Raw genomic sequence first — 23,912 nt, 5'->3', positions numbered from 1 at the left:
GTGAGAAGGGTGCTGGCTGACAGTCTCAATCTTCAAACCACTCAATGGCCTGTGCTCCCTTGCCTTACCCACTAACATCTACGGACACCTGCACTCAGAGGACACCCAGGCTCTGGGCTCACGCTGGGCTTCACAGGGCCCAGTATGAGGGCAGGGTCCTTGGCTAGTTTGCACTGCGACCTGTAGTGCCAACATCTTCCAGGAGCCCTGAGCACCCCCAACACTGCATCGTGCAAGCAGACAGTCACCTGCCACAGGGAAAAGCCTTGAGATCCACCCTCCAAACAAGATCTTCAATCACATATATCCCAAGTCTGCAAATACAACAGCAAAAGATTCAAATGGGGAACTGCTTTCTTCCACTAGAGACTCAGACATCGAGGGGAAGGTGGACCCCAACACCCAGGGAGAAAGGAGCTCTGTGGGAGCAGTGGTCCCCCCACACAGCCTGCCAGCAGCACTGGGGTGCCCCAATCCATGTGCTCCCCCAGCACCCAAGAATTCCCTCCTGTTCCAGCCCACCATATCAAAGACCACAAAGTTTCTCTTCTGCCCAGAGATCGGAGAAAGAGGGGTGACAGACAAAGAAGAGGCCACATTTAGCTAGCCGACCAAGATAAAAAAGGAATGAAAGGGATCCTAAAGTCTGAGCACAACAGGAGCACTTCACTGCTTCAGTCCAGAGGCAGAGAGGCTATGGCAGGGCAGGACCAGGGCTGGGCCTGCTACCAATGAGCACAGCTGCTTTCCCGGGCTACAGGAAACAGCAGAAAGTAGCCCAGAGGGATACACGAGCAATCACCTTATTAAGTTGCTCAGAATCTAATCTGAGCGCCAGGGCAAAAGCTCCTGCCTGGCAAAAACAGGGTGCTGCCTCCCAGGAAGAGGGTGTGGCAAGCAGGTGTCAGCGACTTACAGCAGGCAGTGCCTCAAGTCCTTGCTGCTCTTTCCCTTGGAGTCCCCTGCCTGCTTCTTTCTTCTGCACCTGCCTTAACATCTGGGAGGCCAAGAAAGGCTTCCTTTGCCATGTTTTGTTTTTTTGGGGGTGGGGGGCACTTTCTAAAGGAGCAGAGGAAGGGGAATGAGGCCACTGGTGTGTCATCAGAACTGCTGGCACAGCTTGCTCTTTGACCCTTGCTCTGCGACTGATACGCCGCTGGTGTGAAACAGTGATGTGGGCTATGTGTTTACTGTACAAACATGACCCAGGGCGTCTCTTCCCTTTACTGTAAGGATTGGTGCCTTGTAAATGGGACATATCTTGCCTTATATGGTGAAAGATCTCTCCAGAAAAGCCACTGTGAGATTACCCACCCACAGTACCAGGACATCTCGGCACCTGATGCACTAAGCCATCTTGGACCCACACATTTGTAAACACACAACCCCCCACTGTTATCAGGGGACACACATCCAAAACTACCAGGCTATTTGGGAAAGGTCTCCTTATCTGGAACACATAATAAAAAGTCTGTATTGATGATGTTTGTCTTTCTTTAATGGGGGTTGATTTATTTTCTCTCCTTTGTTCCAGACACTAAGCAGAGTCATCACAGGACTACATCTGACCTGAGAGAGCAGTAAGCAGGTTTTCTACAAGTTGCCTATTTGTAGCCTCTGGACTTTCCTGCCCTCTTCCCTAGGGAAGGTCCCTCCCTCTGCTCTCCAGCAAACCGCTCTGATTGGAGCACAGGATCCTGACACCAGCAGGAAGGTAGGGTTGAGAGATCTGATGTTACCTCTCCACACTTTAAGACTTCAAAGAATATGGGCTGAAGAGCTTGGAGTAAAAGTGGGAGGAAAGAAAATTTTTAAATCACAAAGAAAGTAGGAGTATGACTCCAGAAGATTTGTATATAACCCAAAATACTGTATATAAATTGTTTGTTGTCCATCTAAGATCAAAGCAAAGCTGTTGTGACACATGGCTGGGTTGGCACATGATGTCCTCTTTGTTCTCTCAGGCTGGCCCACGTCACTGCACACATTAATCCTGCAGCCCGTGTCCCTGTAGGCAAGGCTGGACCAGCCAAGACAGCCACTCAAACCCCAAGAGGCCAAGCCCCCCAGCCTTCTCCGTCTACAAAGCAGGTGACTCTGAGGGGAGTCTTTCAGGAAATACCGACCTCCAAGCTAGGGGCCTCCTTTCACTAAGCCTCATAGTGTTAATGACACACAGCCATTACAGAATCGCCAATGTGAACTGGGAAGTGAATTTTCATTGACTTGTCATTGTAAGATCTTAAGTATAGGAAAAATTCTCAATCCCCTCAAGAGTTAAAAAACTTTTAACATGACTTGTAACAAGGTTCAGATGTAGCAGGTGAAAGAGATCCAATGCATAAAATAAAGCAAATTCTCTATTTTAAATCAAAAGGAAAGGAAATGATGGTCATTTAATGATTTTCATCTTCAAAGAGCTTGAAGTATATTTGTGAGTTCATCCATACATACCATGCCTCCTGACAGACAGATGTGTTCACAGCAAAAAGTAGAAGACGATTTGTCAGTGTGGGTCCAGGACATCTCCAAGTTCTCAAGCTTCCACTCCCGAAAAGAAAACGCACAATAGCTTAACAGGTGAGCTAACCCACCAGATGCTCCCACCACCCACCACTGAAGAACACATCATTTTGCCATTGGCTAAGTACCACTCCCATCCCTGTCCTGGGAGAGCTTGGGGGAGGACATTTCCACTGTGTCGCCACAATCTTGTTGACTTTGTAACTATCTCTGAGAGCTCCCAGGACAGTTATTTGGGTCCTATGCCACCGATCAGTAGTCCATTTGGTGTGTTTGTTAGTGGAAGCATGACTACTGGGGGAGGCGGGTGGCACGGATTCTAACGCAGGGTCCAGCAGGCAGCCGCTTTTTCCCTTGGCCAATGGCTGCTCCTCCCACATCCTTACACATCAGCCAAAAGCATCTGATACCAGGCATTCCTCCCTGAGACTGTGTTCTTGGTGACACATAGGACAGGGACATTTTTCCTTAAGAGATAATGGCTCATCCTGAATTATCATGGAACAATATAAGGGGGTAAGATGGAACATAACTCTTAGAAAGTTGTCTCTTTTTAATCCCTCTTATAAAACAGGATACTGGAAAGATTAACAAGAATCCAATTAAAGTAACTTTAAAAATCCAGCTACTGTTGAGTCCATGAATGCATTTATTTTGTACCACCTAGCTACCATTTTTACCAAGCACTTCTGTGCCACTCTGTTAAATGCTTTACCTACATTATTTCATTTTATCTTCAGAATAACATCATTGGTACAATGTGCCCCTAATTGGGGTAACTGTTATCAGACAATTAAATTAAGGTCAGAGAGGATAATCAACTCCCCCAGGTTGCACACAGTAATAATGGAGCAATGCCATGCCATTGCCTCACTTTGTGGATTCAAATTTATTGTGTCCTCTCTTACTTTTTTTGCCCTTTCAACAGTAAATTTTTATAAGCGCACATGTAACATCTCTCATACAGTCCCCTACATGCTCTGACAAATTGTTAAATAAGTTTTAAAATTGAGAAGTCAGTCAATGTACAGATATTGACTAGTGCCTGTTTTGTGCCAAGGTTGCATAAGGTACCACAAAGAAATATAATAAAAAAAGATAAATTTGTAAAGGAGAGGAAGGAATAGTGGAATGGTTAACTAATAATAAAGGGTGACAAATACAGCATGAGACCTATGTACAAACGCTCCTCTGTGCACACACATCCCCTGGGACGGGTCCTGTTACAGTGAGGTAGAGATTCAGCAGGTCTGGGTGCGGCCTGAGATGCTGCATTTCTAACAAGGTCCTGGGCAATGCCTGTGCTGCAGACCCACAAGAAGTTGAACTAAGTCTGCCTAGGCTGGGAGGCTCTAGAAAAAGTGAAGAAGTGAGCCAGAAAGAGAGCTTTTAGAGGACTGAGGAAAATCACAAAAAAGTGGGGTAGAGTGATGGGAAGAAAGAAAATAATTCTTTAGATGAAGGAGAAAAAAATTCAGGGGAAAGAGAAGTGCGCGCATGCGCGCGCGCGCGCGCGCGCACACACACACACACACACACGTGTCATTCAGAGTATAGCTGTCTATGGAAAAAAAAGAAAAATACTCCTAAATTCTATCACCACTTAATTTCTTGACTGGCCTGAGAGTAAGTCCGAGGTAGGGAGTAACTTCAGTGTTGATCTGACAAAGGATACCACCCGTGGTAAACACCTTGCAGAAGGCAGCCCCTGCTACTCAGCCACTTGGCGATGCTCGGAGCTTTACAGTCGTGAGACATTTTTAATTACTTACCACCCCATAATGAACAGGAAAGGAAATTCCACTGTCAGCTCCACACTCGCTGGCCTCCTAACACAGGTCTCCCAGGAAAAGGGCCAGAGCAGTGGTCTCTCCAACTGTGCCCTCTGGTGATGTGGCCCCACTTCCTGGCGGGGCCTCTTCCTCCACTGTCTTGGACACAGTGTCACTGCCCTTTCCCAACAAGTTCCTCAGCAAACGGAAATGAATGTCCAGACACAAGGAAAGGCCATCTTGATGAGCCCGCGACGTGCCCACTGTGTATGCGAGGAGGCAGCGTGCTGTGGCTGGGAGCACTGTGCTCACAATTAGGCAGGGACTCCATCCTTCAGTAAGCTACAGGACTTCTCTAAATACATTTTACAAACACCCAAGCTCTAGCTACCTTACTATTGTGGGTCAAATTTGTCAGTGTGAAATGCCTCATAAGCTCTAAAGTACTGTGAAAACTCGACTCCTTGTTCCTAGAGAGTCTGAGAAGTAAGACAGGTCCTTTATGACGCTCTTTCTTGTGTGTTGGTGCTCCACTGCATATACCGAGTACTTATTATCCTTTTCACGAAAGGAAAGACTCCAAGCACACACACAAAAAACATGGGCTTGTTCAAGGTCAAACACCAAATGCATGACTTTTGAGGAATGGAATGACTGCTAAAGGCTGCCATGAAGCCAAACATTTTTCTGATATGGGATAACAAGAGTGGTCTGCTCATCCCCCTGTAGAGAATCAACATTGTAACCTTTCCTCAAGGTGTCCTGCAGCAGTCTCACCCCTCCAAACCTCCATGCACATCACGGGACACGCGCACAGCCCGGTGGAGACGCCTGAGGGTGGGGGCAGGAACCCCGCCCACGCGCACCGGCGCCTTGACCCATCGGGCCGAGGCCACGACACATGTTCGGGCAAGGCCTCAGATTCTTCTCCTGAAAGCGACAGAACTGGACTAAGTGATCAAACCTTCTGTGAGCAGCCAGCCTCCAACATGTGGAACAAGTAAAAGCAGCTCTGATGTAAGAGGGGTACCCCAGCCACCCCAATACTGCATTCAACTCTCTAGGCCCTTTCAACAACTCTGTGTCCTCATTTCCTTGAGGCACCACCAATGAAGTCCCAGCATGAAGATTATAAACCTCCGGAGTAAGTGACCAGCATGCCTCGTCGGCAAACCTCCCACCACATTTCACTCTCCCAGCCTTTTAAATCTGCTACAACTCTGGAGTTTAAGAAGCAGAACTAAGCCAACCTGGGTACATTTTGGGGGAGAGAGGGAGGAATGGGAGCAGAAAGAGGGAAAAATCAATCATAACAGAAAGAACAGGCTCAACAACCAGCCGGCCACACTGCAAAAACAGCCGAGCTTTAGTGACGTGCTCGGAAGGTAGGGAGCGGGGCTCGGGGCCCAGGGGACCTCCGTTCAGCCGCAGCCCTGCCCCTCGCCAGCCATGCGACTGGGGGAGTCTGGGGGAGTTCCGTAAGCTCCTCAGTTTCCTGTTCTGGCAAAAGAAAATAGCTGCCGCGGCGGATGACACCTGACACACGGCAGACACTCAGCAAAGGCCGGAGACATCAGGAAACTGACAGCAGCGCAGGTTCGAAGTCCCCCTCCAGCAGCCCTCAGGAACCCGAGGCGCGCACTCTCCCGCAGGCCCAGTCTGCAGTCTGGGGGCGGCTCTCCACAGGGGGCACCCCCCTGCCACCTCCTCCGCTCCCTTCCCGCGGAACCCCAAGGAAGCGGCTACCTCCAGGCACCTGAGTCTTACCTGAAGGCAGACGGAACACTCTGTTAACCTTCTCCTATCTCCGTAAGGCCTGAACGAGACTCCAACAGGGAAAGAAAAGGAACGACCAGTTAAAACAAACTGCACTGAGACCCTCTCTGCCGGCAGCCCTGACAGCTCACGGGAGACTCAACTGTTCTTGGCCTTCATTCTCACCCACCTCAGAACAGCTTCTGGGGGTTGGGGGTGGGGGGCAAAGCAACTCCATGTGAGCCAGGAATACCCTTCCCTGGGAAAAAAGGGCAGGACCCAGGAAAGGGCAAGCCCCCAAGCCCCCAGACTCCTAAAAGTGCTGTCTGTATCTTAGCTGCCCGATGACAGGTTATCATTCTCCTGACGCTGGCGGGGTGGGGGCAGTAGGGATCAATATCCCAATATCCAGAAAACAGGAAGTCCCTGTTCTAGTGTTTGAGGAAAAGGAAGTCATTTAAGGATCATTCTGGGGGAAGAGGTGTGATGTTAACAGAAAATACGGTGCTGAAAGATGTAACATAGGAAGCTCCTTGTGGAGGAAGCTGAGAAAAGACCTGGGCTGCAACAGGAGCTCCAAAAGGGTAAGGATGCTTTGTGCTCACTGCTGTTACCTCCAGCATCTAGAACCCTGCTCGGAATACAGTGGGCACTCAAAACACTTGTCAAATGAATGAAATAAAAGGAAAAGCAAATATCTGATATGGTTAACGGCACAGGCTTTAAGTCAAACAGAATTAGATCCAAGTCCTGCTTCTGTTACTTATTAGCTGTGTAACTGATCAAATCACTCAACCTCTCTGAAACTCAATATTCCATATCAAAGGATTCTTGTTAAGCATTAAATATCAATGCATTTAGCTACAAGAATGCCTAATACACAGTAGCTCTTGATAAGCGGTGGCTATTAGCTATAATTTTCTCTCCCCTGTCCTACTGCTCAACATCTCCCTGTTTTGGGGCAGAAAAGAAAGGCAGGCACCATAAAGAATCAAAGGATCAGACCGGGAGTGTGGTTGCAGCCCTGTTTCATCCCGACCCTGACCTAGGCCACAGGTGTGTCTGCCCTGCACCCCCATCTCTGTTTCTGTGAGATCCATTCCCACCCCCACCCCTCACTCCCTTACAGGGAACATTCCTTCTGTCCTGTTCAGAAGAGGATGTGAGGATCAGAACACTGAGGAATTAGCAGGGACACACTCATCCGGGACAGACTGGCACTGGGAGAAGCTGCAGACAGCAGGGGAACCAAAAGGCATCTAAAAAGGCTCCCGGATGAGAACCAGTTAAAATCTGAGCCAAGACAGTCTCCTATACTCACACACTCCCATCACCACCATCCCATAATATACTAATTCAATTCTTGCAAATAAACACTTTGTGAAACTACTGCTGGGAGCCACATTTTCTAAGATGAACACTGCACTTCATTTGATAGCTCCATTTCTATGCATCTCAATGTGTCAGTGACGATTTCCGGACAAGCTCCAGCCAGAGGCGGGCGGTGGAAATAGATCTCATGCCTGCAAAGCCCCAAGCTGACTGCTGGGGATTCAAACTAGAAAAGACCCGAGAGATCTCTAACTCACTGAGCTGAGTATAGGATCCAAGTTTCTAAGGGCTTTGGTCCAGAGAATTTAGGGATTTCAGATTTTTATTAGTAAACCAAGATACTGGATCATTGAGTGGTACTTGTAACTCTGTATGTGCAAAAGGGTAGAAAATAAGCAGGATGAGGGGCTCTTGACTATGTCCTCTATAATTCCTGATCTCTTAGAAGATGTGGCTGCAGAACAAAGTTGCACAGGCACCATGAGCACGTTAGCTGCTCATGCTTGAGGCTGCACCCACCATGGTCAGAGGTGCTGTGTGCTGGCCCAGCGCCCACTGCTCTGAGACCCTGCAACAGTGAGCTAAGCAATGGAGTCAAGCGGGTGACACATCAACATCTTGGCTTCTAAACAAAATGGGATTCAGAGAGGGGAAGGACTCTTAAGAACAGCAACCTGCCAGGTATGCCCAGGCCTGCACTGCCACTGCTGTTGACTAAGACGTCACCCACAGAAATACATGCACTCTCTCACCCACTGGGCATCAACTGACTCCTGCAATTACACTATTGTTTAGCTCAAAGGAGAGATGCAAGGACAACCATTCAGTATCCAGAAGAAGGATCAGTAAGTACGTATGTGCCCATGTATCTCGATGTCCATGGGGACAGGGAAGGATGAAGTGGACTCATGGGAAGCAGTAAGTGCTAGTGAATGAGGTGGAAGAACGAGCCTTCCAGAAATGCTTTAACGGAGTTGTCTCACATGGGGAGCAACTTTTTTTTCTCTCTCTCCATTTCCTCCCTTTTGTGTTTTCCCTGGTAACAGAAATATGATGGCTGGAGCTCCAGTGAGCCACATTTGACCATGAGGTAACTTCAAGGAAGGAAATCATGGGCCGGGGCAGTGGAGTCAGGTCCAGTCCACAGTTTCTATCTTTCTAGAGAGAAGGAGCCAAATTCCTGATGGTCATGGAACCGGCCACACTGGCTCTGGGCTTTCTGCCTCTACACTTCTTTTATTTTATTATTTATTTTTTCTTTTAGGCTTCTTTTACAAAAAGAAGAAAATCTTCTTTCATGTTTAAGCTATGTTTTTTAATTTCTAACTGAAATTGATCCTAGCTGACACACTAGCCTTAACAGCAGCCTTTTTATTGAGGAGAGCTCTGAAGGAGATGAAACGGCTGGCGTTCGCACATGGGGACAGGACAGACTCCACCATGGCGGCTTACCAGGGGGTGCCTTCTTACAGAGAACAGCTTGAGCTGCAGTTCCTGAAGGGGTAAAAACTGCTACTGATAACAGAGTAGAGCTTTTCTTGGGGAATTAAGAGGAAGGAACATTAATCCCCAAGAAATGAAATATTCCACATTACCCATAAGCGAAATCTCAGGATAAACTGGTCCAGTAAGGTGGCATGATCTGATCTCCTGAGCGAGCCCTGGGATGATATAAAACTTTAAGTTTTCCTCACACATTAAAAGAATGCAAACCCATTACAATCAGCTTCTAACACTTTCAGGCCAGCGAGCTTCCCCTGCTCCCTCCTGCAGAAAAGCCCTACTGGCACAGAGCCTGGGCGAGCCCCTCGCCTTCAGGCCACTGCTCCCCAGGGGAGACCCATCCTTCCTCGACTTAGGTCCTCAAGCCGTGCTGTTAGGTGTGTTATGCTCCCCAAAATGCAGATGTCTAACAGAGACTAAGCTGAACAACCACCCCCTGGCATGATGACGGTAACACAGCCGCAGGCAGTCACAGAAGCGAGGAAAGAGAGCAGAGCTACAGTGCAGCTCCGTCACCCTTCCACGGGGGGTCTCCTCTGCCGGCTGGTCCTCGTCCTCCTGCTCTGCTGCTGACGCTACGACAGCTGAGCTTCTCTGCCTTACCCGCCAACGATGACCCCCAACAGGTCAAGTTCAACTGTCCACGGGCAGAGCCAGAGCTACCTTCCAGGAGGCGTGGATGCATGGCCCTGGCCTGGGGCCTGGTCCACACCAAGGTGTGGTGCTAAATGCCGCTGGCATGTGGGGTGGTTCACAATGACCGTATGGAGAAGGGAGGAGGGGCAGGACTGTTTTTGCTAGTAAAGTATTAGGTACGTTAAGAAAATAAATTGCCCCTGGTAGGGATGGAATCCTTCTAAGATAGAAAAACAAATATAAAGGGGGAAAATATTGGAAAGGGTACAGGAGAAAAAAAAAAGATTAACTGGATGGAAGACAGACCTTATTAGGTGACAGGAATTGCACTTACAAAGATGAAAGGAACGGGCGGGATTCACTTGGCATGAAGACAGAAAGCTTGGGATGCCTCCCTGCCTGGAGGACGCAGCAGTGACTGCAGGGCCTAAAAGTATACTTCATAGGCAAAAAAGCATTTAATATTTGTTGACTGACTGGTCAGCAAAAGGAAGCTGGCAGTTCTCTCGGCATGCGGGAGGCGACAAGAGTCAGGGCACAGCAGCAGAACTGACGTGCTGGGTACGTGGTCCTCACCCTCAGGGTTCAGAGTGCACAGCCTGAGGCCGCTGGGCCTGCACTCCCTCCTCACTCACACATCTACTCACCCGTCCTGCATGCTGCTCTCTCCACACAGTCCTTACTTCATCACTTGCTCCTCACGATGCAGTGAGCTCACTTCGGGCAGTAATTCATGTCTCATTCCTGTGTGTGTGTGTGTGTGCGTGTGTGTGTGCGCGTGTGCGTGTGCGTGTGCATGTGCGTGTGTGTGTGTGTGCCCAGAGCCTTGTTCTTGGACATAATGGAATTGGGATAAATGACTGAAGACAACAAATACTAAGTTCTCACTCCCTGTGTGCCCGGCACTGGGGACAGAGCAGTGAACGAAACAAACAAAAACTCCTGTCCTGATGGAGCTTTTATTCTAGTTGGGGAGACAGGCCCCCTGCAAGCGAGTCCTAACGCTTCAGGAGCAAGGCATGCGCTGGAGGGAACAGCGCACCTGGAGGAGGGTGGCTGGGGCACTGGGGTGGCAGTGCAGCCAGGAGGGTCTGGGCAGCCCATGAGGAAACCACAAGCAAAGAGCCAAAGACGAAAGTCGGGGACAGAGATCTGAGGCAAGGGGACACGTGTGCAAAACTGGATGTGGGGTTAGTGACACAAGGATAGTCAGATCATCTGGCCTTTGTAGGCCATGTGAGGGCTTCAGCTTTACCGGGTGCTCTGGGGGCCACTACAGAGGCCTGAACAGGAGGAGTGATGGGACGGCACCCGAGCCTCAGGGGCACTGCCCCTGGCTGCAATGACGACAGCAACCAGGGGCCCCGGGTGGGAGCAGGGACTGCAGCTTACTGCCAAAACCCAGGCACAGGTGATGGTGGTAACATCAATGTAGGCTGTGCTTGGATTCTGGATCAACATGGAGGTGGAGTTCACAGGGTGTGCTGACGGGTAATGTGAGGTATAAGAATAAGAGGGCAATTCAGAGTCTGGGCCTGAGGACCTGAAAGCTCAGCCAAGAGCTGACTGCAGGACAGACACGCAAACCTCCTTCCTGCAGGGGCCTCCAGGGGCGGAGGGGCAGAAGAGACGCACCCCGGCCACACGCACTGCACAGAACTGATGGCCTAGGGAAGATGCTCACCCAGCGGAGGCCTCGCCCATGCCTGAAACCTGCCGCAGGCACGTCTCCAGATGCTGCCTCTCTCCTCCCTTTGCTTCCTACACTCTCAGAGCCGCGATCTGTCCCCAGGTGAACACAGGGTCTCACCCCCATGGAGTCTGCTCCTGCAACCCCTTAGCAATCCTGAACAAGTCAGAACAGCTCGGCGGGGCTCCCGACTGATAAAACTAAAGCCCACGTGCTTAGCACAGGCACCAACGGCAGGCTTTCTCCCCACACTCTGTGCTGCTTGGCGCAGCAGTTATCTCCAGCATGGTGGGGGGCCCAGACCTGGGGTCCGGACAGGAGAACAGCAGGGAAGAAGGGAAAGCAAGAGGCGGGAAGGTCTGCTCCCAAGCCCACTCTCGGCCCGCGTCTCCCTCCACCACCTCCTCCCTCCAGAGCCTCCCCCCTCTTCCATCACCTCACCTTCCAAAGAGCTCATTTCCATGACCTTCATCTTTAAAAACATACCATTTGGGGTTTATTTTCATCGTCAAATCCATACAACCTAGGACCTGAATATTAGCCTCAGACAGACAATAAGATCTACAGAAAAATGAATTCAAAATGGGGAAAAGGTAGGAAAGTGCTTCTTAATGTTTATTTTCTAGGCCAATGCTATAGGTGTTAAGTCTGTCAAGGGTTTGCTGACTCACAGGGAACAGAGTCAACAGTATTGTCATATATCTTGGTATGGTGACAGGGTAACTACACTTACCCTGGAGAGCATTTTGTAATGTACATGATTGTTAAATTACAGTGTTGTACACCTGAAACCAATATAATATTGCATGTCAACTATTCTTCAATGTTTTAAAATTTTTTAAGTGTTTGTTGACTGCTCACAATGTGACCAACATATGATGACCAATGAAAGAGGACATTCCCACCCTCAGGGAGCTAATGGTGCAATCAAGGAAAAGACTAACACAGGCACGCAGCAGGCAAGCAGGCATTCCCTAAGCTGTGCAGCCAGGCTGTCAGGGTAAGGATGGTTCGGGTTTGGGTAAGCAGAGAAGAGACGGTCCTGTGGGTACAGGGCAGGCACAGTTAAGGCTAGAGGCAGGACACTGAAAGGACAGTGAGAAGCTTCCGGGGCTCTCAAAGCCAGGCGGGAGAGCTGACTGGGCCCCGGGAGGAGCAGCCCAGCCTTCGAGGCAGAATGGCTACAACCAGGAGGGTGGCGTCAAGGAAGATGGACTGCAGCTTGGCACTGCAGAGGAGGCCTGGCTCATCACCTGGGCATGAGGGGCAGGGGTCCAGACCAGAATTGTGGCAAGCAATGGGAGAAGGAATTTATAAAGGGAAACTTAACAATACTGAGCACCAATTATGGCAGGTGCAGTTTTACGTACTGGGATGTGCAATTTCCAAAGATATTTTGAAGAAAGAAAGAACACAGCAGATTAGATGTAGAGGGTGTACAAAGAACTGTTGACTTTACTTATTATCTGCATCCTGTTCAAGGGTCGGAAGGCTGACAATACTTCTCCACTCCAATCAATGGCTTAACTTTATCTACAACATTCCTGGACAAAGAATGTTTAACGGAAGACTGTTAGGAACACATACGCATGAGATGAAATGACAGCCTCCTCCATTCTCTCATGGCAATTATTTTGCCCCCCTATGTTTTGCATAAATACAGAGGAAAAGATGTGAAAATCCTCTATCTCCACAGCAGTAAAGCAAGACAGTTGTTAAAGTGCAATGCGTGCACTTCCCCCTTCCTTGCCCTGCCATGGCTGGGCACCACCTTCCCTCTCCATAGGACCCCAGGGATGAGGGCAGTGCGCTGGGGTTTGAAAAGGACCTCTGATACCCTCAAGGTTTCTCACTCATCCGATCCCATCCCAGCCCCATGGGCCTCGGCAGTCGCTGCGACCCCGGCCAGCTGAACTTTGCTGAAGACACGGCCACTTACATAGAGGGAGCACCCTCCCCTCCAAACCCACACCCAAATAAAATGCCACAGACTGGATATCAGCCTTCCAAGGTGAAGTGCTCCTGGCTTCAGATAAGCAGCCTCTTCATCCACTGAGCAACCAGTTGAGGGTCAAATATGTCTAAGGTCCTAAGGACATAGTTTAAAGACAGGGTCCACACACTGACTGCACTCACAACATGGGGCAAAATCTGGTATTTAAGTGCAATGGCAGTGACAACCAAGGCAGGAACAGACAGGTCTCCTCTAAGTCTTCCTGAAAGGCAGGTGGAAAGCGGCTTGCTTCCTTGCCCCAATCTACAAGACATTATTAATGGAAATTGCTCAAAATGCTATTACTACTGGACTTGTGGAATTTTGTGTTCTAACAAGAATGCAGAGAGTAGCAGGTCATTACCCCCAAAACCAGCCTGTCCTCCTCAGCTCCAGCGGGAAATCCAAGAAAGGCCAAACTGGAGGAAGGCCAACTTGCTGCTATCATTCTGCACTCTGTTCCTGAGCACCCAGCCCTCCTCCCAACAAGCTATCCTCCGTCACAGCCCTCTGACTACATCTGTATCTTGATGGCTGAGGACAAATATTCAGAGCCCAGTGTTGTGGCCATTTACAAAGTAACTGCCACCCAAGGACATGGTTCCCCCAAGACACCACTGCTAATGTTAAAAACCAAGTGGTGAGTCTTTACTTCCATTTGGCCACCTGCCCATATGGTTAATGTGTGCATTTGGGTTTTGTTCCCCATCTCTGTGCACAGCACACATCCACACATACTACCAACCATAACTGGGGGAAGGAGTCAGACGGATCAGTGCCATGAGACTTTGACCCTATGTGAGAATAGTCTCCAGACCAAGCTCATGCACCTCTGCCAGCTGCCACCCACCTCAACACCATTACAGTCTACCCTGTAGTCCCACAGACAACAAGGCCTATGGGTAGGAATCTGACCCACAAATAAACTGTCCCTTTAAAGATCTGCCACAATTTAAGAGCAGCTGGTTTCTGGTATGAACCAGTCCTAAGAATGCAACTCTCACTTCATCTACAAAGGACAAGGTCCAGTGGCTTGAATTTTGTTAAAAAAGAATTAAAAAATGGAAAGAATTGTTCCACAGAGATAAATTCAAGACTAAATTCAACTGCTGGTTCAGGAACAGGGGCTGGGGATTTTTAGGAGAAGCAGCCAGAAGACACTGGCCTTAGCTGCTGACTGACCTTAAGTGCCCTGCTAAGGGAACTGTGGCTGCTCTAGGTCCGGGGAGGAGGCAAGGGGAGCCTTCCTACACAGAGCTGCAGCTAACGGGACACAGCAGGTGCAGAGCTCACGGTGGGGGCCTCAGTGCAGGCTGTCCCTGCTCACTGCAGAAGGAAGTCTTCTGACGGAAAGAAAACTGTGGCCAAAGGAAATCTAGGCACTCTGCAAGTCCTTTCCCTCCTCCCAGCCTTTTATTTTAAAAAGGGAAATATTTCTGTGCCTAAAATAAGTGGTTGCAAGAGTCCTTCTATGTCAGAAAACAATGAGTGACTTTTTAAAGGATTTCAGTAATACCTGGAATCTCCAAAAGATCCTGAAACTGGTACAAGATGGTTATAATTTCAGGGCTTAAGAGAAGCACCTAAAGGCACATCATTTCCACACAATGATTAAAGGGAGTTTCTTACCACGTATTTGGGAGGCTTTATTCTTTGGTATCCTGCCCTAAGAGCATCTACTCCATACCAAGTACCATGATGATGATACTACTAAATAATATCAGCTATAAGTTATTAATCACATTACCATGCACGCCAGGCATCAAAAGCTAGCTAGCCATTTATCTATCTATCTATCCAGCCAGCCAGCCATCTTCTCTCATTTTATTCTCATTGTGAGGTAGGTACAATTATCGGTCTGACTCATAGATAACAAAAAGAGATACAGAGAGGTTAAGTAATTTACCCAAAGTCACATGTAAATGATATAGCTGACCTTGGATCTCAGGAAGTCTAGAACCACGCCACTAAACAGCCTTTGTATTTCTATCTGCTAGCATATGACCCCTGGAACAACCTTTGAGTTGTCACTATTACCTGCGGATCACAGGTGGAGGAAGAATGAATGTGAGAAGCTGGACGGGCTGTCAGGCTAGTCAGCTACTGGGCCAGGAGTCACACCCAGAGCTCCAAACCTACCCTTTCTGCACTTCCTCAGCACACCACACCCCAGGGTGGTCTGATCAACCAACATGGGACCTCTGTACAAATGGTGGTTCCCGGGCCAGACAGTGACACAGGGTCCCAAGGACACATGGGGAGAGAAGGATTAAGAAATAAGACCTAGACAGGCGTCTGAGGCATCCATTATGCCACAAGAAGTCTGCCATCAGTGCCAACCTCGTGGCTGTGAACAGAAAATTTATCCTATCATACCCGCTCAAAAACCATACGCATTGCTTATTATCACCATCACATCTCCTGTGCGACTTGAGTCCCTCTGGGTCCAGTTACCCAAGCTCATCTCCATTTCCCATGAGACACACTGCCTTCAAAGTGTCTGCCCTGCCGCCTGAATTCTCTCGTCCACTCCACCTGGCCATATTTCAGATCCCAGCAGAAGGTTATCTCCTCCATGAAGCTCCCTTGCCATCTCTAGTACTTCCTCAGTTCCCCTGCCTCTGAGCTCTTTCATAGTTCCAAACATAATGCTAATTCATTTCCAGGCAGTGCTGTTTGCATTGCCAGTGTTTCCCCAGTAGAAAATTCCTCAGGGGAACAACCATGACTGATCCTCAAGAGGCGTGAACACCAGAAGGTCTCCAAGAACAGGCCTGGGGATCAGCCTGGGGTGGGACCCTGACTGCCCACACGTGGCTAGTACACTTCCTAGTTACCTTGCCCATAAAATGTGGTAAAAACAGTACCTACCTCCCAATAGTCCTGATGAATGTAGATGCAAAAATACTCAACAAAATATTAGCAAACCGAATTCAAAAACACATCAAGAGGATCATACACCATGACCAAGTGGGATTCATCTCAGGGATGCAAGGATGGTACAACATTTGAAAATCCATCAACATCATCCACTACATCAACAAAAACAAGGACAAAAACCACATGATCATCTCCATAGATGCTGAAAAAGCATTCAACAAAATTCAACATCCATTCATGATAAAAACTCTCAACAAAATGGGTATAGAGGGCAAGTACCTCAACATAATAAAGGCCATATATGATAAACCCACAGCCAACATCATATTGAACAGTGAGAAGCTGAAAGCTTTACCGCTGAGATCGGGAACAAGACCGGGATGCCCACTCTCCCCACTGTTATTTAACATAGTACTGGAGGTCCTAGCCATGGAAATCAGACAAAACAATGAAACAAAAGGCATCCAGATTGGTAAAGAAGAAGTCAAACTGTCACTATTTGTAGATGACATGATATTGTACATAAAAAACCCTAAAGACTCCACTCCAAAACTACTAGAATATCGGAATTCCGCAAAGTTGCAGGATACAAAATTAACACACAGAAATCTGTGGCTTTCCTATACACTTACAATGATCTAACGGAAAGAGAAATCAGAAAAACAATTCCATTCACAATTCTATCAAAAAGAATAAAACACCTAGGAATAAACCTAACCAAGGAAGTGAAAGACCTATACCCTGAAAACTACAAGACACTCTTAAGAGAAATTAAAGAGGACACTAACAAATGGAAACTCCTATGCTCTTGGCTAGGAAGAATAAATATTGTCAAAATGGCCATCCTGCCTAAAGCAATCTACAGATTCAATGCAATCCCTAACAAAATACCAACAGCATTCTTCAACGAACTGGAATAAATAGTTCTAAAATTGATACAGAACCACAAAAGACCCCAAATAGCCAAAGCAATCCTGAGAAGGAGGAATAAAGTTGGGGGAATCTTGCTTCCCAACTTCAAGCTCTACTACAAAGCCACAGTGATCAGGACAATTTGGTACTGGCACAAGAACAGAGCCACAGACCAGTGGAACAGAATAGAGACTCCAGACATTAACCCAAACATATATGGTCAATTAATATAAGATAAAGGCTCCCCATTGTATATCCAATGGGGAAATGACATACAATGGGGATATACAATGGGGAAATGACAGCCTCTTCAACAGCTGGTGTTGGCAAAACTGGACAGCTACATGTAAGACAATGAAACTGGATCATTGTCTAACCCCATACACAAAACTTAATTTGAAATGGATCAAAGACCTGACTGTAAGTCATGAAACCATAAAACTCTTAGAAAAAAACATAGGCAAAAATCTCTTGGACATAAACATGAGCGACTTCTTCATGAGCATATCTCACTGGACAAGGGAAACAAAAGCAAAAATGAACAAATGGGACTATATCAAGCTGAAAAGCTTCTGTACAGCAAAGGACACTATCAATAGAACAAAAAGACATCCTACAGTATGGGAGAATATATTCATAAATGACAGATCCGATAAAGGGTTGATATCCAAAATATATAAAGAGCTCATGCACCTCAACAAGCAAAAAGCAAATCATCCAATTAAAAAATGGGCACAGGATCTGAACAGACAGTTCTCCAAAGAAGAAATTCAGATGGCCAACAGACACATGAAAAGATGCTCCACATCACTAGTCATCAGAGAGATGCAAATTAAAACCACAAAGAGGTATCACCTCACACCAGTAAGGATCGCCACCATCCAAACGACAAACAACAACAAATGCTGGCGAGGATGTGGAGAAAGGGGAACCCTCCTACACCGCTGATGAGAATGTAAATTAGTTCAACCATTGTGGAAAGCAGTATGGAGGTTCCTCAAAATACTCAAAATAGAAATACCATTTGACCCAGGAATTTCACTTCTAGGAATTTACCCTAAGAATGCAGCAGCCCAGTTTGAAAAAGACAGATGCACCCCTATGTTTATTGCAGCACTATTTACAATAGCCAAGAAATGGAAGCAACCTAAGTGTCCATCAGTAGATGAATGGATAAAGAAGATGTGGTACATTTACACAATGGAATCTTATTCAGCCATAAGAAGAAAACAAATCCTACCATTTGCAACAACATGGATGGAGCTAGAGGGTATTATGCTCAGTGAAATAAGCCAGATAGAGAAAGACAAGTACCAAATAATTTCACTCATATGTGGAGTATAAGAACAAAGAAAAACTGAAGGAACAAAAATGCAGCAGAAACACAGAACCCAAGAATGGACGAACAGTTACCAAAGGAAAAGGGACTGGGGAGGATGGGTGGGAAGGGAGGCATAAGGGCAGGGAAAAAGAAAGGGGCCTTACAATTAGCATGTATAATGTGGGTGGAGGCATAGGGAGGGCTGTGCAACACAGAGAAGACAAGTAGTGATTTTACAGCATCTTACTATGTTGATGGACAGTGACTGTAATGGGGTGTGTGGGGGGGGAACTTGGTGATGGGGGGAGTCTAGTAACCATAATGTCGCTCATTTAATTGTAGATTAATGATACCAAACAAACAAACAAAGAAAAAACAGTACCTACCTCACTGGCTATTTTTAGAAGTAAATGAGAGCATGCATTTCTAAAGCATTTTCCATAATGCCTGGCAAAAACACTCAATAAATACTTATTTAAAATCAAAATTATCTGCCCACAGCTTACTCTGTTGTTTGCCCAACGTGCAGCTAAAGCCCAACAAGTAAGTAGTTCCAACCCACTGTCGTGAAATCGCTGCAGGTTAGGGGTTACGTGTGAGAACTAGACGAAGGAAGGACAGCAAGAGGGAGCACAGGGAAATGAGCTACAGAGCTGGGCAGGCGGTGGCACCGGGGAGACAGGGCCCAGGGTCACCGACCGAGTCTGTAAATACATCCTGAGTGCTGATGCCACGCAAGCACACGGAGAGAGACAAAGCTCCCACACTCATGGGCTTACCACCTAGCCAAGCACTTAAGACACCAAATAAAATAAGTAAAAATACAAAAAGGTACACCAATGCCAAATGAATGGTATGGCCAGTGGTTCCCAGTTTTTGTGGGGTTTTGTTTAGTGTGACTCCTTTTTACCATTAACTTTTTTTTATCATTATGTGATACAGACTATTCCTTAGAAGCTGTTCATTGAAAAAAATGCCCCCAAATAAGAAAGTTACTATAAATCCAACATTTTCCAATGAATTTGCATTTTGTTAATCACTATAGCATCTATACACACTGCAAACAAAACAGAACATCTGTGTCTGAGATATCATTAACTCAGGTTGTGATGTTTGATAAATCTACTCTATCGATTCACAGCCCAGCCCCTGGGCAGTACACACACACACACACACACTCTCTCTCTCTCTCTCTCTCTCTCTCTCTCTCTCTCTCTCTCTTTCTCTCTCTCTCTCTGGCCACAGCATGCGGATTCCTGGCATAGACTCCAACTGACAACAGGCAGAAACAAGGTAGAGATGAGATGACAAAGCTAACAGACTCAATTCAATTCAACATTTAACTAATATAATCACAGTAAACATTTAACTATTATAATGAAAAACAAAGCTTGTAAAAATGGGTAAACAGATCCAGGCAAGCTTCACAGTGGGTCAGTGAGGAGATCTTGCGGGACCATTAAGAAGGGAAGGGCAGACAGAAGGGGAAAGGACAGACGGAAGAGAACCAGGAGTACGGAGCAAACTGGAGCCTGCTCTGTGGGGGAAAGAGGGCACCAAATTTAGACATGCAATGCTGAAGAAACACAGCTTTGAGACTCAAAGACAAGCAGTACAGATGCCAGGGGATTGCTGTGGAAAGAGCACAGGCAGGTGGGGACTTGAATCCGGGCAGATCTCCCACTTAGCAGATCCTTGGTCAAGGCTTCCTAAGCCTATCATCTCCCCCACTGAAAAACAGCGATCTGATACTACTGAACTCATAGGGATAAAAGGCTCAAAACAGGTAACCATTCTGAAGTGCCCAGGACAGTGTCCAATACAGAGCAGAGAGCCCAATGACCACCACCACCACTCATTATCCACAGGGAAGGCTGCTTCCATGCCACTCCAGCACTCCTCAAACAGATGTGGCTACGAAATAGTTTTAAATTAAAACTTATGAAAAGAATCCAGATTAAATGGGGACAAATTTAAAAATACCTAGTGACTCAAACTATGAATTCAACAATTTTGGATAAATTTGTATTCTATTAATCACAGATCAAAGGGTCCCATGGATAAATTAACTGTTGTAGAAATTGATCAGTCTTTAAAAGCTTTATAAACAAAATCCTCTCCCTACAAAAAAAAAAAAGTAGTAAAATTCATTTTAAGAATATGTTTGGATTTCCTCCAGAACACTTTTTAACAGTCCATGGATCACAATTTAGGAAGCTCTGCCTCTGAGTGAGGTGCAGTTGCTGACATGGGTACCAGGTAAACAGGAAAGGGAGACACAACAAGTGAAACAATCTCTACATTTCTGTGCATCCTGACAGATTTTATAGCTTAGACAGCACAACCTGGTACCTCTCCTCACCACCCCAACTGAAGCCTAAAACCTATTAAAGCACCTGTGTGGGTGGTAAGGACCACAACAGGCGTCAGGCAGGAGGACTCCTGGGATGGGACACAGAAAGTGGCAGTGTGTGGGAAATGATCAGTTCCTGCTTCTGAATTTGGAGTTTTCAAACATATATACAATACTACTGCTGAAATCTGATGCTTTTAAGAAATGAAAACTAAAATTTAACAAATAAGATGAGCTGCCACTGCACATATACACAATGGAAGATTATTCAGCCATAAGAAGAAAACAAATCCTACCATTGCAACAACATGGATGGAGATAGAGGGTATTATGCTCAGTGAAATAAGACAGGTGGAGAAAGACAAATACCAAATGATCTCACTCATCTGTGGAGCGTAAGAACAAAGCAAAAACTGAAGGAACAAAACAGCAGCAGACTCACAGAACCCAAGAATGGACTAACAGTTACCAAAAGGAAAGGGACTGGGGAGGGTTGGTGGAAAGGGAGGGAGAAGGGGAATAAGGGGCATTATGATTAGCACACATAATGTAGTCGGGGGGCACAGGGAAGGCAGTATAGCACAGATAAGACAAGTCATGACTGTAACATCTTACTATGCTGATGGACAGTGACTGTAATGGGGTATGTGGGGAGGGACTTGATAACGGAGGGAATCTAGTAACTACAATGTTGCTCATGTGATTGTATATCAGTGACACCTTTAAAAAAAAAGACGATCTGCCACCATCATGAAACAGACACAATCCTGACTGCAGTGGCCTCCTTATCTGGTACCCACAGGCATCTCGCATAGTAGGGATGAGGGTGCAGGCTCTCTGGGACTGGCAGACAGTCAGACACGGCACCTACCCCAACTCGCAGTAAACCACGTGAGGGGCTATGGCCTGAACAGTGGGTATGGAGGCAGCTGGGACTGGGCTCAGGCCTGCAGGCGGGCGGGGTGAGGTGCCCAGAGCTGACCAGTCTGTGTCAGAGGCCTGGCTGCTCGCCGCTCAGGACAGCAGCTTAGGGTGTGTCTATCTGCAGTCTGCACCCCTTTGCCAGGAGGGTTGGGACACATGGTCCACTTATTCTCCGTGTGTTAATACTGGCAGTCTGAGAAGCAGCAGAAGGAAGGCAAGAGCAGGCAGAGAAGTGGACCAAAGGAGAGTCTGACCAGTGCTGTATCTTGAGCTGACAGAGGTGCCTTTTTCTTCCCTGACGAGGGCACAGTTTTGGAGACATCACTTCACTAGGCCTTCGGGTTCTCTATTTAAACATTTTCATGGTCAAGTCACAGATAGTATCTAGTACACGAGAAAGCGGAGGTATTAAGTCTGCTTTAAAAGATTAGGAAAAGCACACATTCCCATGCCAATTTGACTCAGTGGGTGGCGGGGGTGGGATCAGCGAAAAGAGGAGGTCACAGCTTACTTCTCCCAGCTGCTCTGGCCAGGAGCTTCAGCTGCTTCTCACAAATGACTGAAGTTTAGGAGAAAGTGAGTCTCCCAAAGGCCCCACAGTAAGTGTCTGGAATCCCAAAGAAGAGAGTAACAGTCCTGCCTCATCCTCAGTACAACACAGACCAGAGTCCAGGCTGCCTTACATAATTTTAAGGCAAGCTAAAAGAGGAAAAAGAGGGCAGGGAAGATGGGAGGAAGAAAGAAGGAAAGAAGAAAGCACACATCCTTAGCCTAGATGAAAGAAGCCTTGGCTTTCACCTCCACAGGGAGACTGGCAGTTCCAGAGGCGTGACCATAGCAAACCGGCTGAAGTGGTAAAATCTACAGCATAAATCACTAGGCATTTCACATTTTTTTCTTGTCCCTTAAAAAAAGTATATATGTTTCTATAAGAACACTCAATCACTTAGCATTTACTGTGAGTCACTACGTACCAGTCATTGTGCTGGGGCTGAGTGCAGAATGTGAGCAAAACACTATATCTCCTGATGCCCCAGAAATGGAAATACAGTGATGGACATGACCATCAGTACAACAATGTCAATGCACAGACAGATGGATAACTTCATACTTATGTACTGTGAAAAGGTCTGTGGGGAAAAGACCAGCAGCATGTAAGAAGAAAACCGATGGAGCCTCTAGGGCTGAGGGAGTCACGAAAGGCCTTGGCAATGAGGTGAGGTCCCATCTCGGAGGGCACTGTGTGAAGGCAGGAGCTTCCTCCAGGAGCAGAAGGAAGCACATGCACATGCCAGAGGCAGGAGAACAGAAAGGCCTTCCAGAAACCAAGGCCAGCAGGCTTAGCGTTCACTGGGAGTGGAAGAAGAGGATGTAGGACAGGTGAGGCCACACCACACAAGGCCAGGCATCTTAAGGAACGTGGACTTAAGGACCTTGTTTTTCCCTATGTCCTTTATAGCTCCCAGTCCAATGCTGTCCTCATGTCAGATACCAAGATAACACATGTGCAAGCTCACTTCAGCAAATCAAAGATCACTGGCCTGTGACCATTTAACAAGTAATGTAATGACTTAAAATGTTGGCCCTCAAAGATATGGAAGCAACCTAAGTGTCCATCAGTAGACGAATGGGAAAGATGTGGTACGTATACACAATGGAATATTATTCAGCCATAAGAAGAAAACAAATCCTACCATTTGCAACAACATGGATGGAGCTAGAGGGTTATTATGCTCAGAGAAATAAGCCAAGTGGAGAAAGACAAGTACCAAATGATTTCTCTCATTTGTGGAGTATAACAACAAAACAAAACTGAAGGAACAAAATAGCAGCAGACTCACAGACTCCAAGAAGGGACTAGCAGTTACCAAAGGGAAAGGGGTTGGGGAGAGTGGGTGGGAAGGGAGGGAGAAGGGGGTTAAGAGGCATTATGATCAGCACACATAATGTAGGGGGGTCACAGGGAAGGCAGTATAGCACAGAAAAGACAAGTAGTTACTCTGTGGCATCTTACTATGCTGATGGACAGTGTCTGCAATGGGGAACTTGATAATATGGGTGAATGTAGTAACCACAATGTTGCTTGTGTGAAACCTTCCTAAGATTGTATATCAATGATACCTTAATAAAAAAAATCGGCCCTCAAGAATCTTACAATCTGGTTTGTAGAAAAAAGAAATCAGACCACCACCCCTCCACTCCAAATGACAAATGTTTTGAGACAAGAAAAATATTCTGAGGCAATGTCTGATTAAGTGCCAAATGAAATGTTCAAGTCATATACAGGTCACTGGACAGGAGAATCATTTTAGGCTCCT

The 23,912-nt window shown here is 46.9% G+C and overlaps 1 protein-coding gene across 27 annotated transcripts in view; it reads right to left on the bottom strand.

Annotated features, from left to right (window-relative positions):
• The window catches only part of MICAL3 (microtubule associated monooxygenase, calponin and LIM domain containing 3), a 210,285-nt gene that overhangs the window by 166,490 nt on the left and 19,883 nt on the right, over window positions 1-23,912 (bottom strand). Inside the window, exon 2 of one of the 27 annotated variants that reach the window (XM_036932452.2) lies at window positions 2,455-2,547. The exons of the other annotated variants lie outside the window; for them this stretch is intronic. The gene's annotated coding sequence lies outside the window, so the exon portion shown is untranslated. The remainder of the gene's footprint in view (window positions 1-2,454; window positions 2,548-23,912) is intronic. 27 annotated transcript variants of the gene reach the window in all.

The sequence above is a fragment of the Manis pentadactyla genome, chromosome 14 (assembly GCF_030020395.1).
Source record: "Manis pentadactyla isolate mManPen7 chromosome 14, mManPen7.hap1, whole genome shotgun sequence".
Classification (NCBI taxonomy): Eukaryota; Metazoa; Chordata; class Mammalia; order Pholidota; family Manidae; genus Manis; species Manis pentadactyla.
The sequence above is the reverse complement of the archived record's forward strand: the minus strand, read 5'-3'. Positions and strand labels throughout refer to the sequence as shown.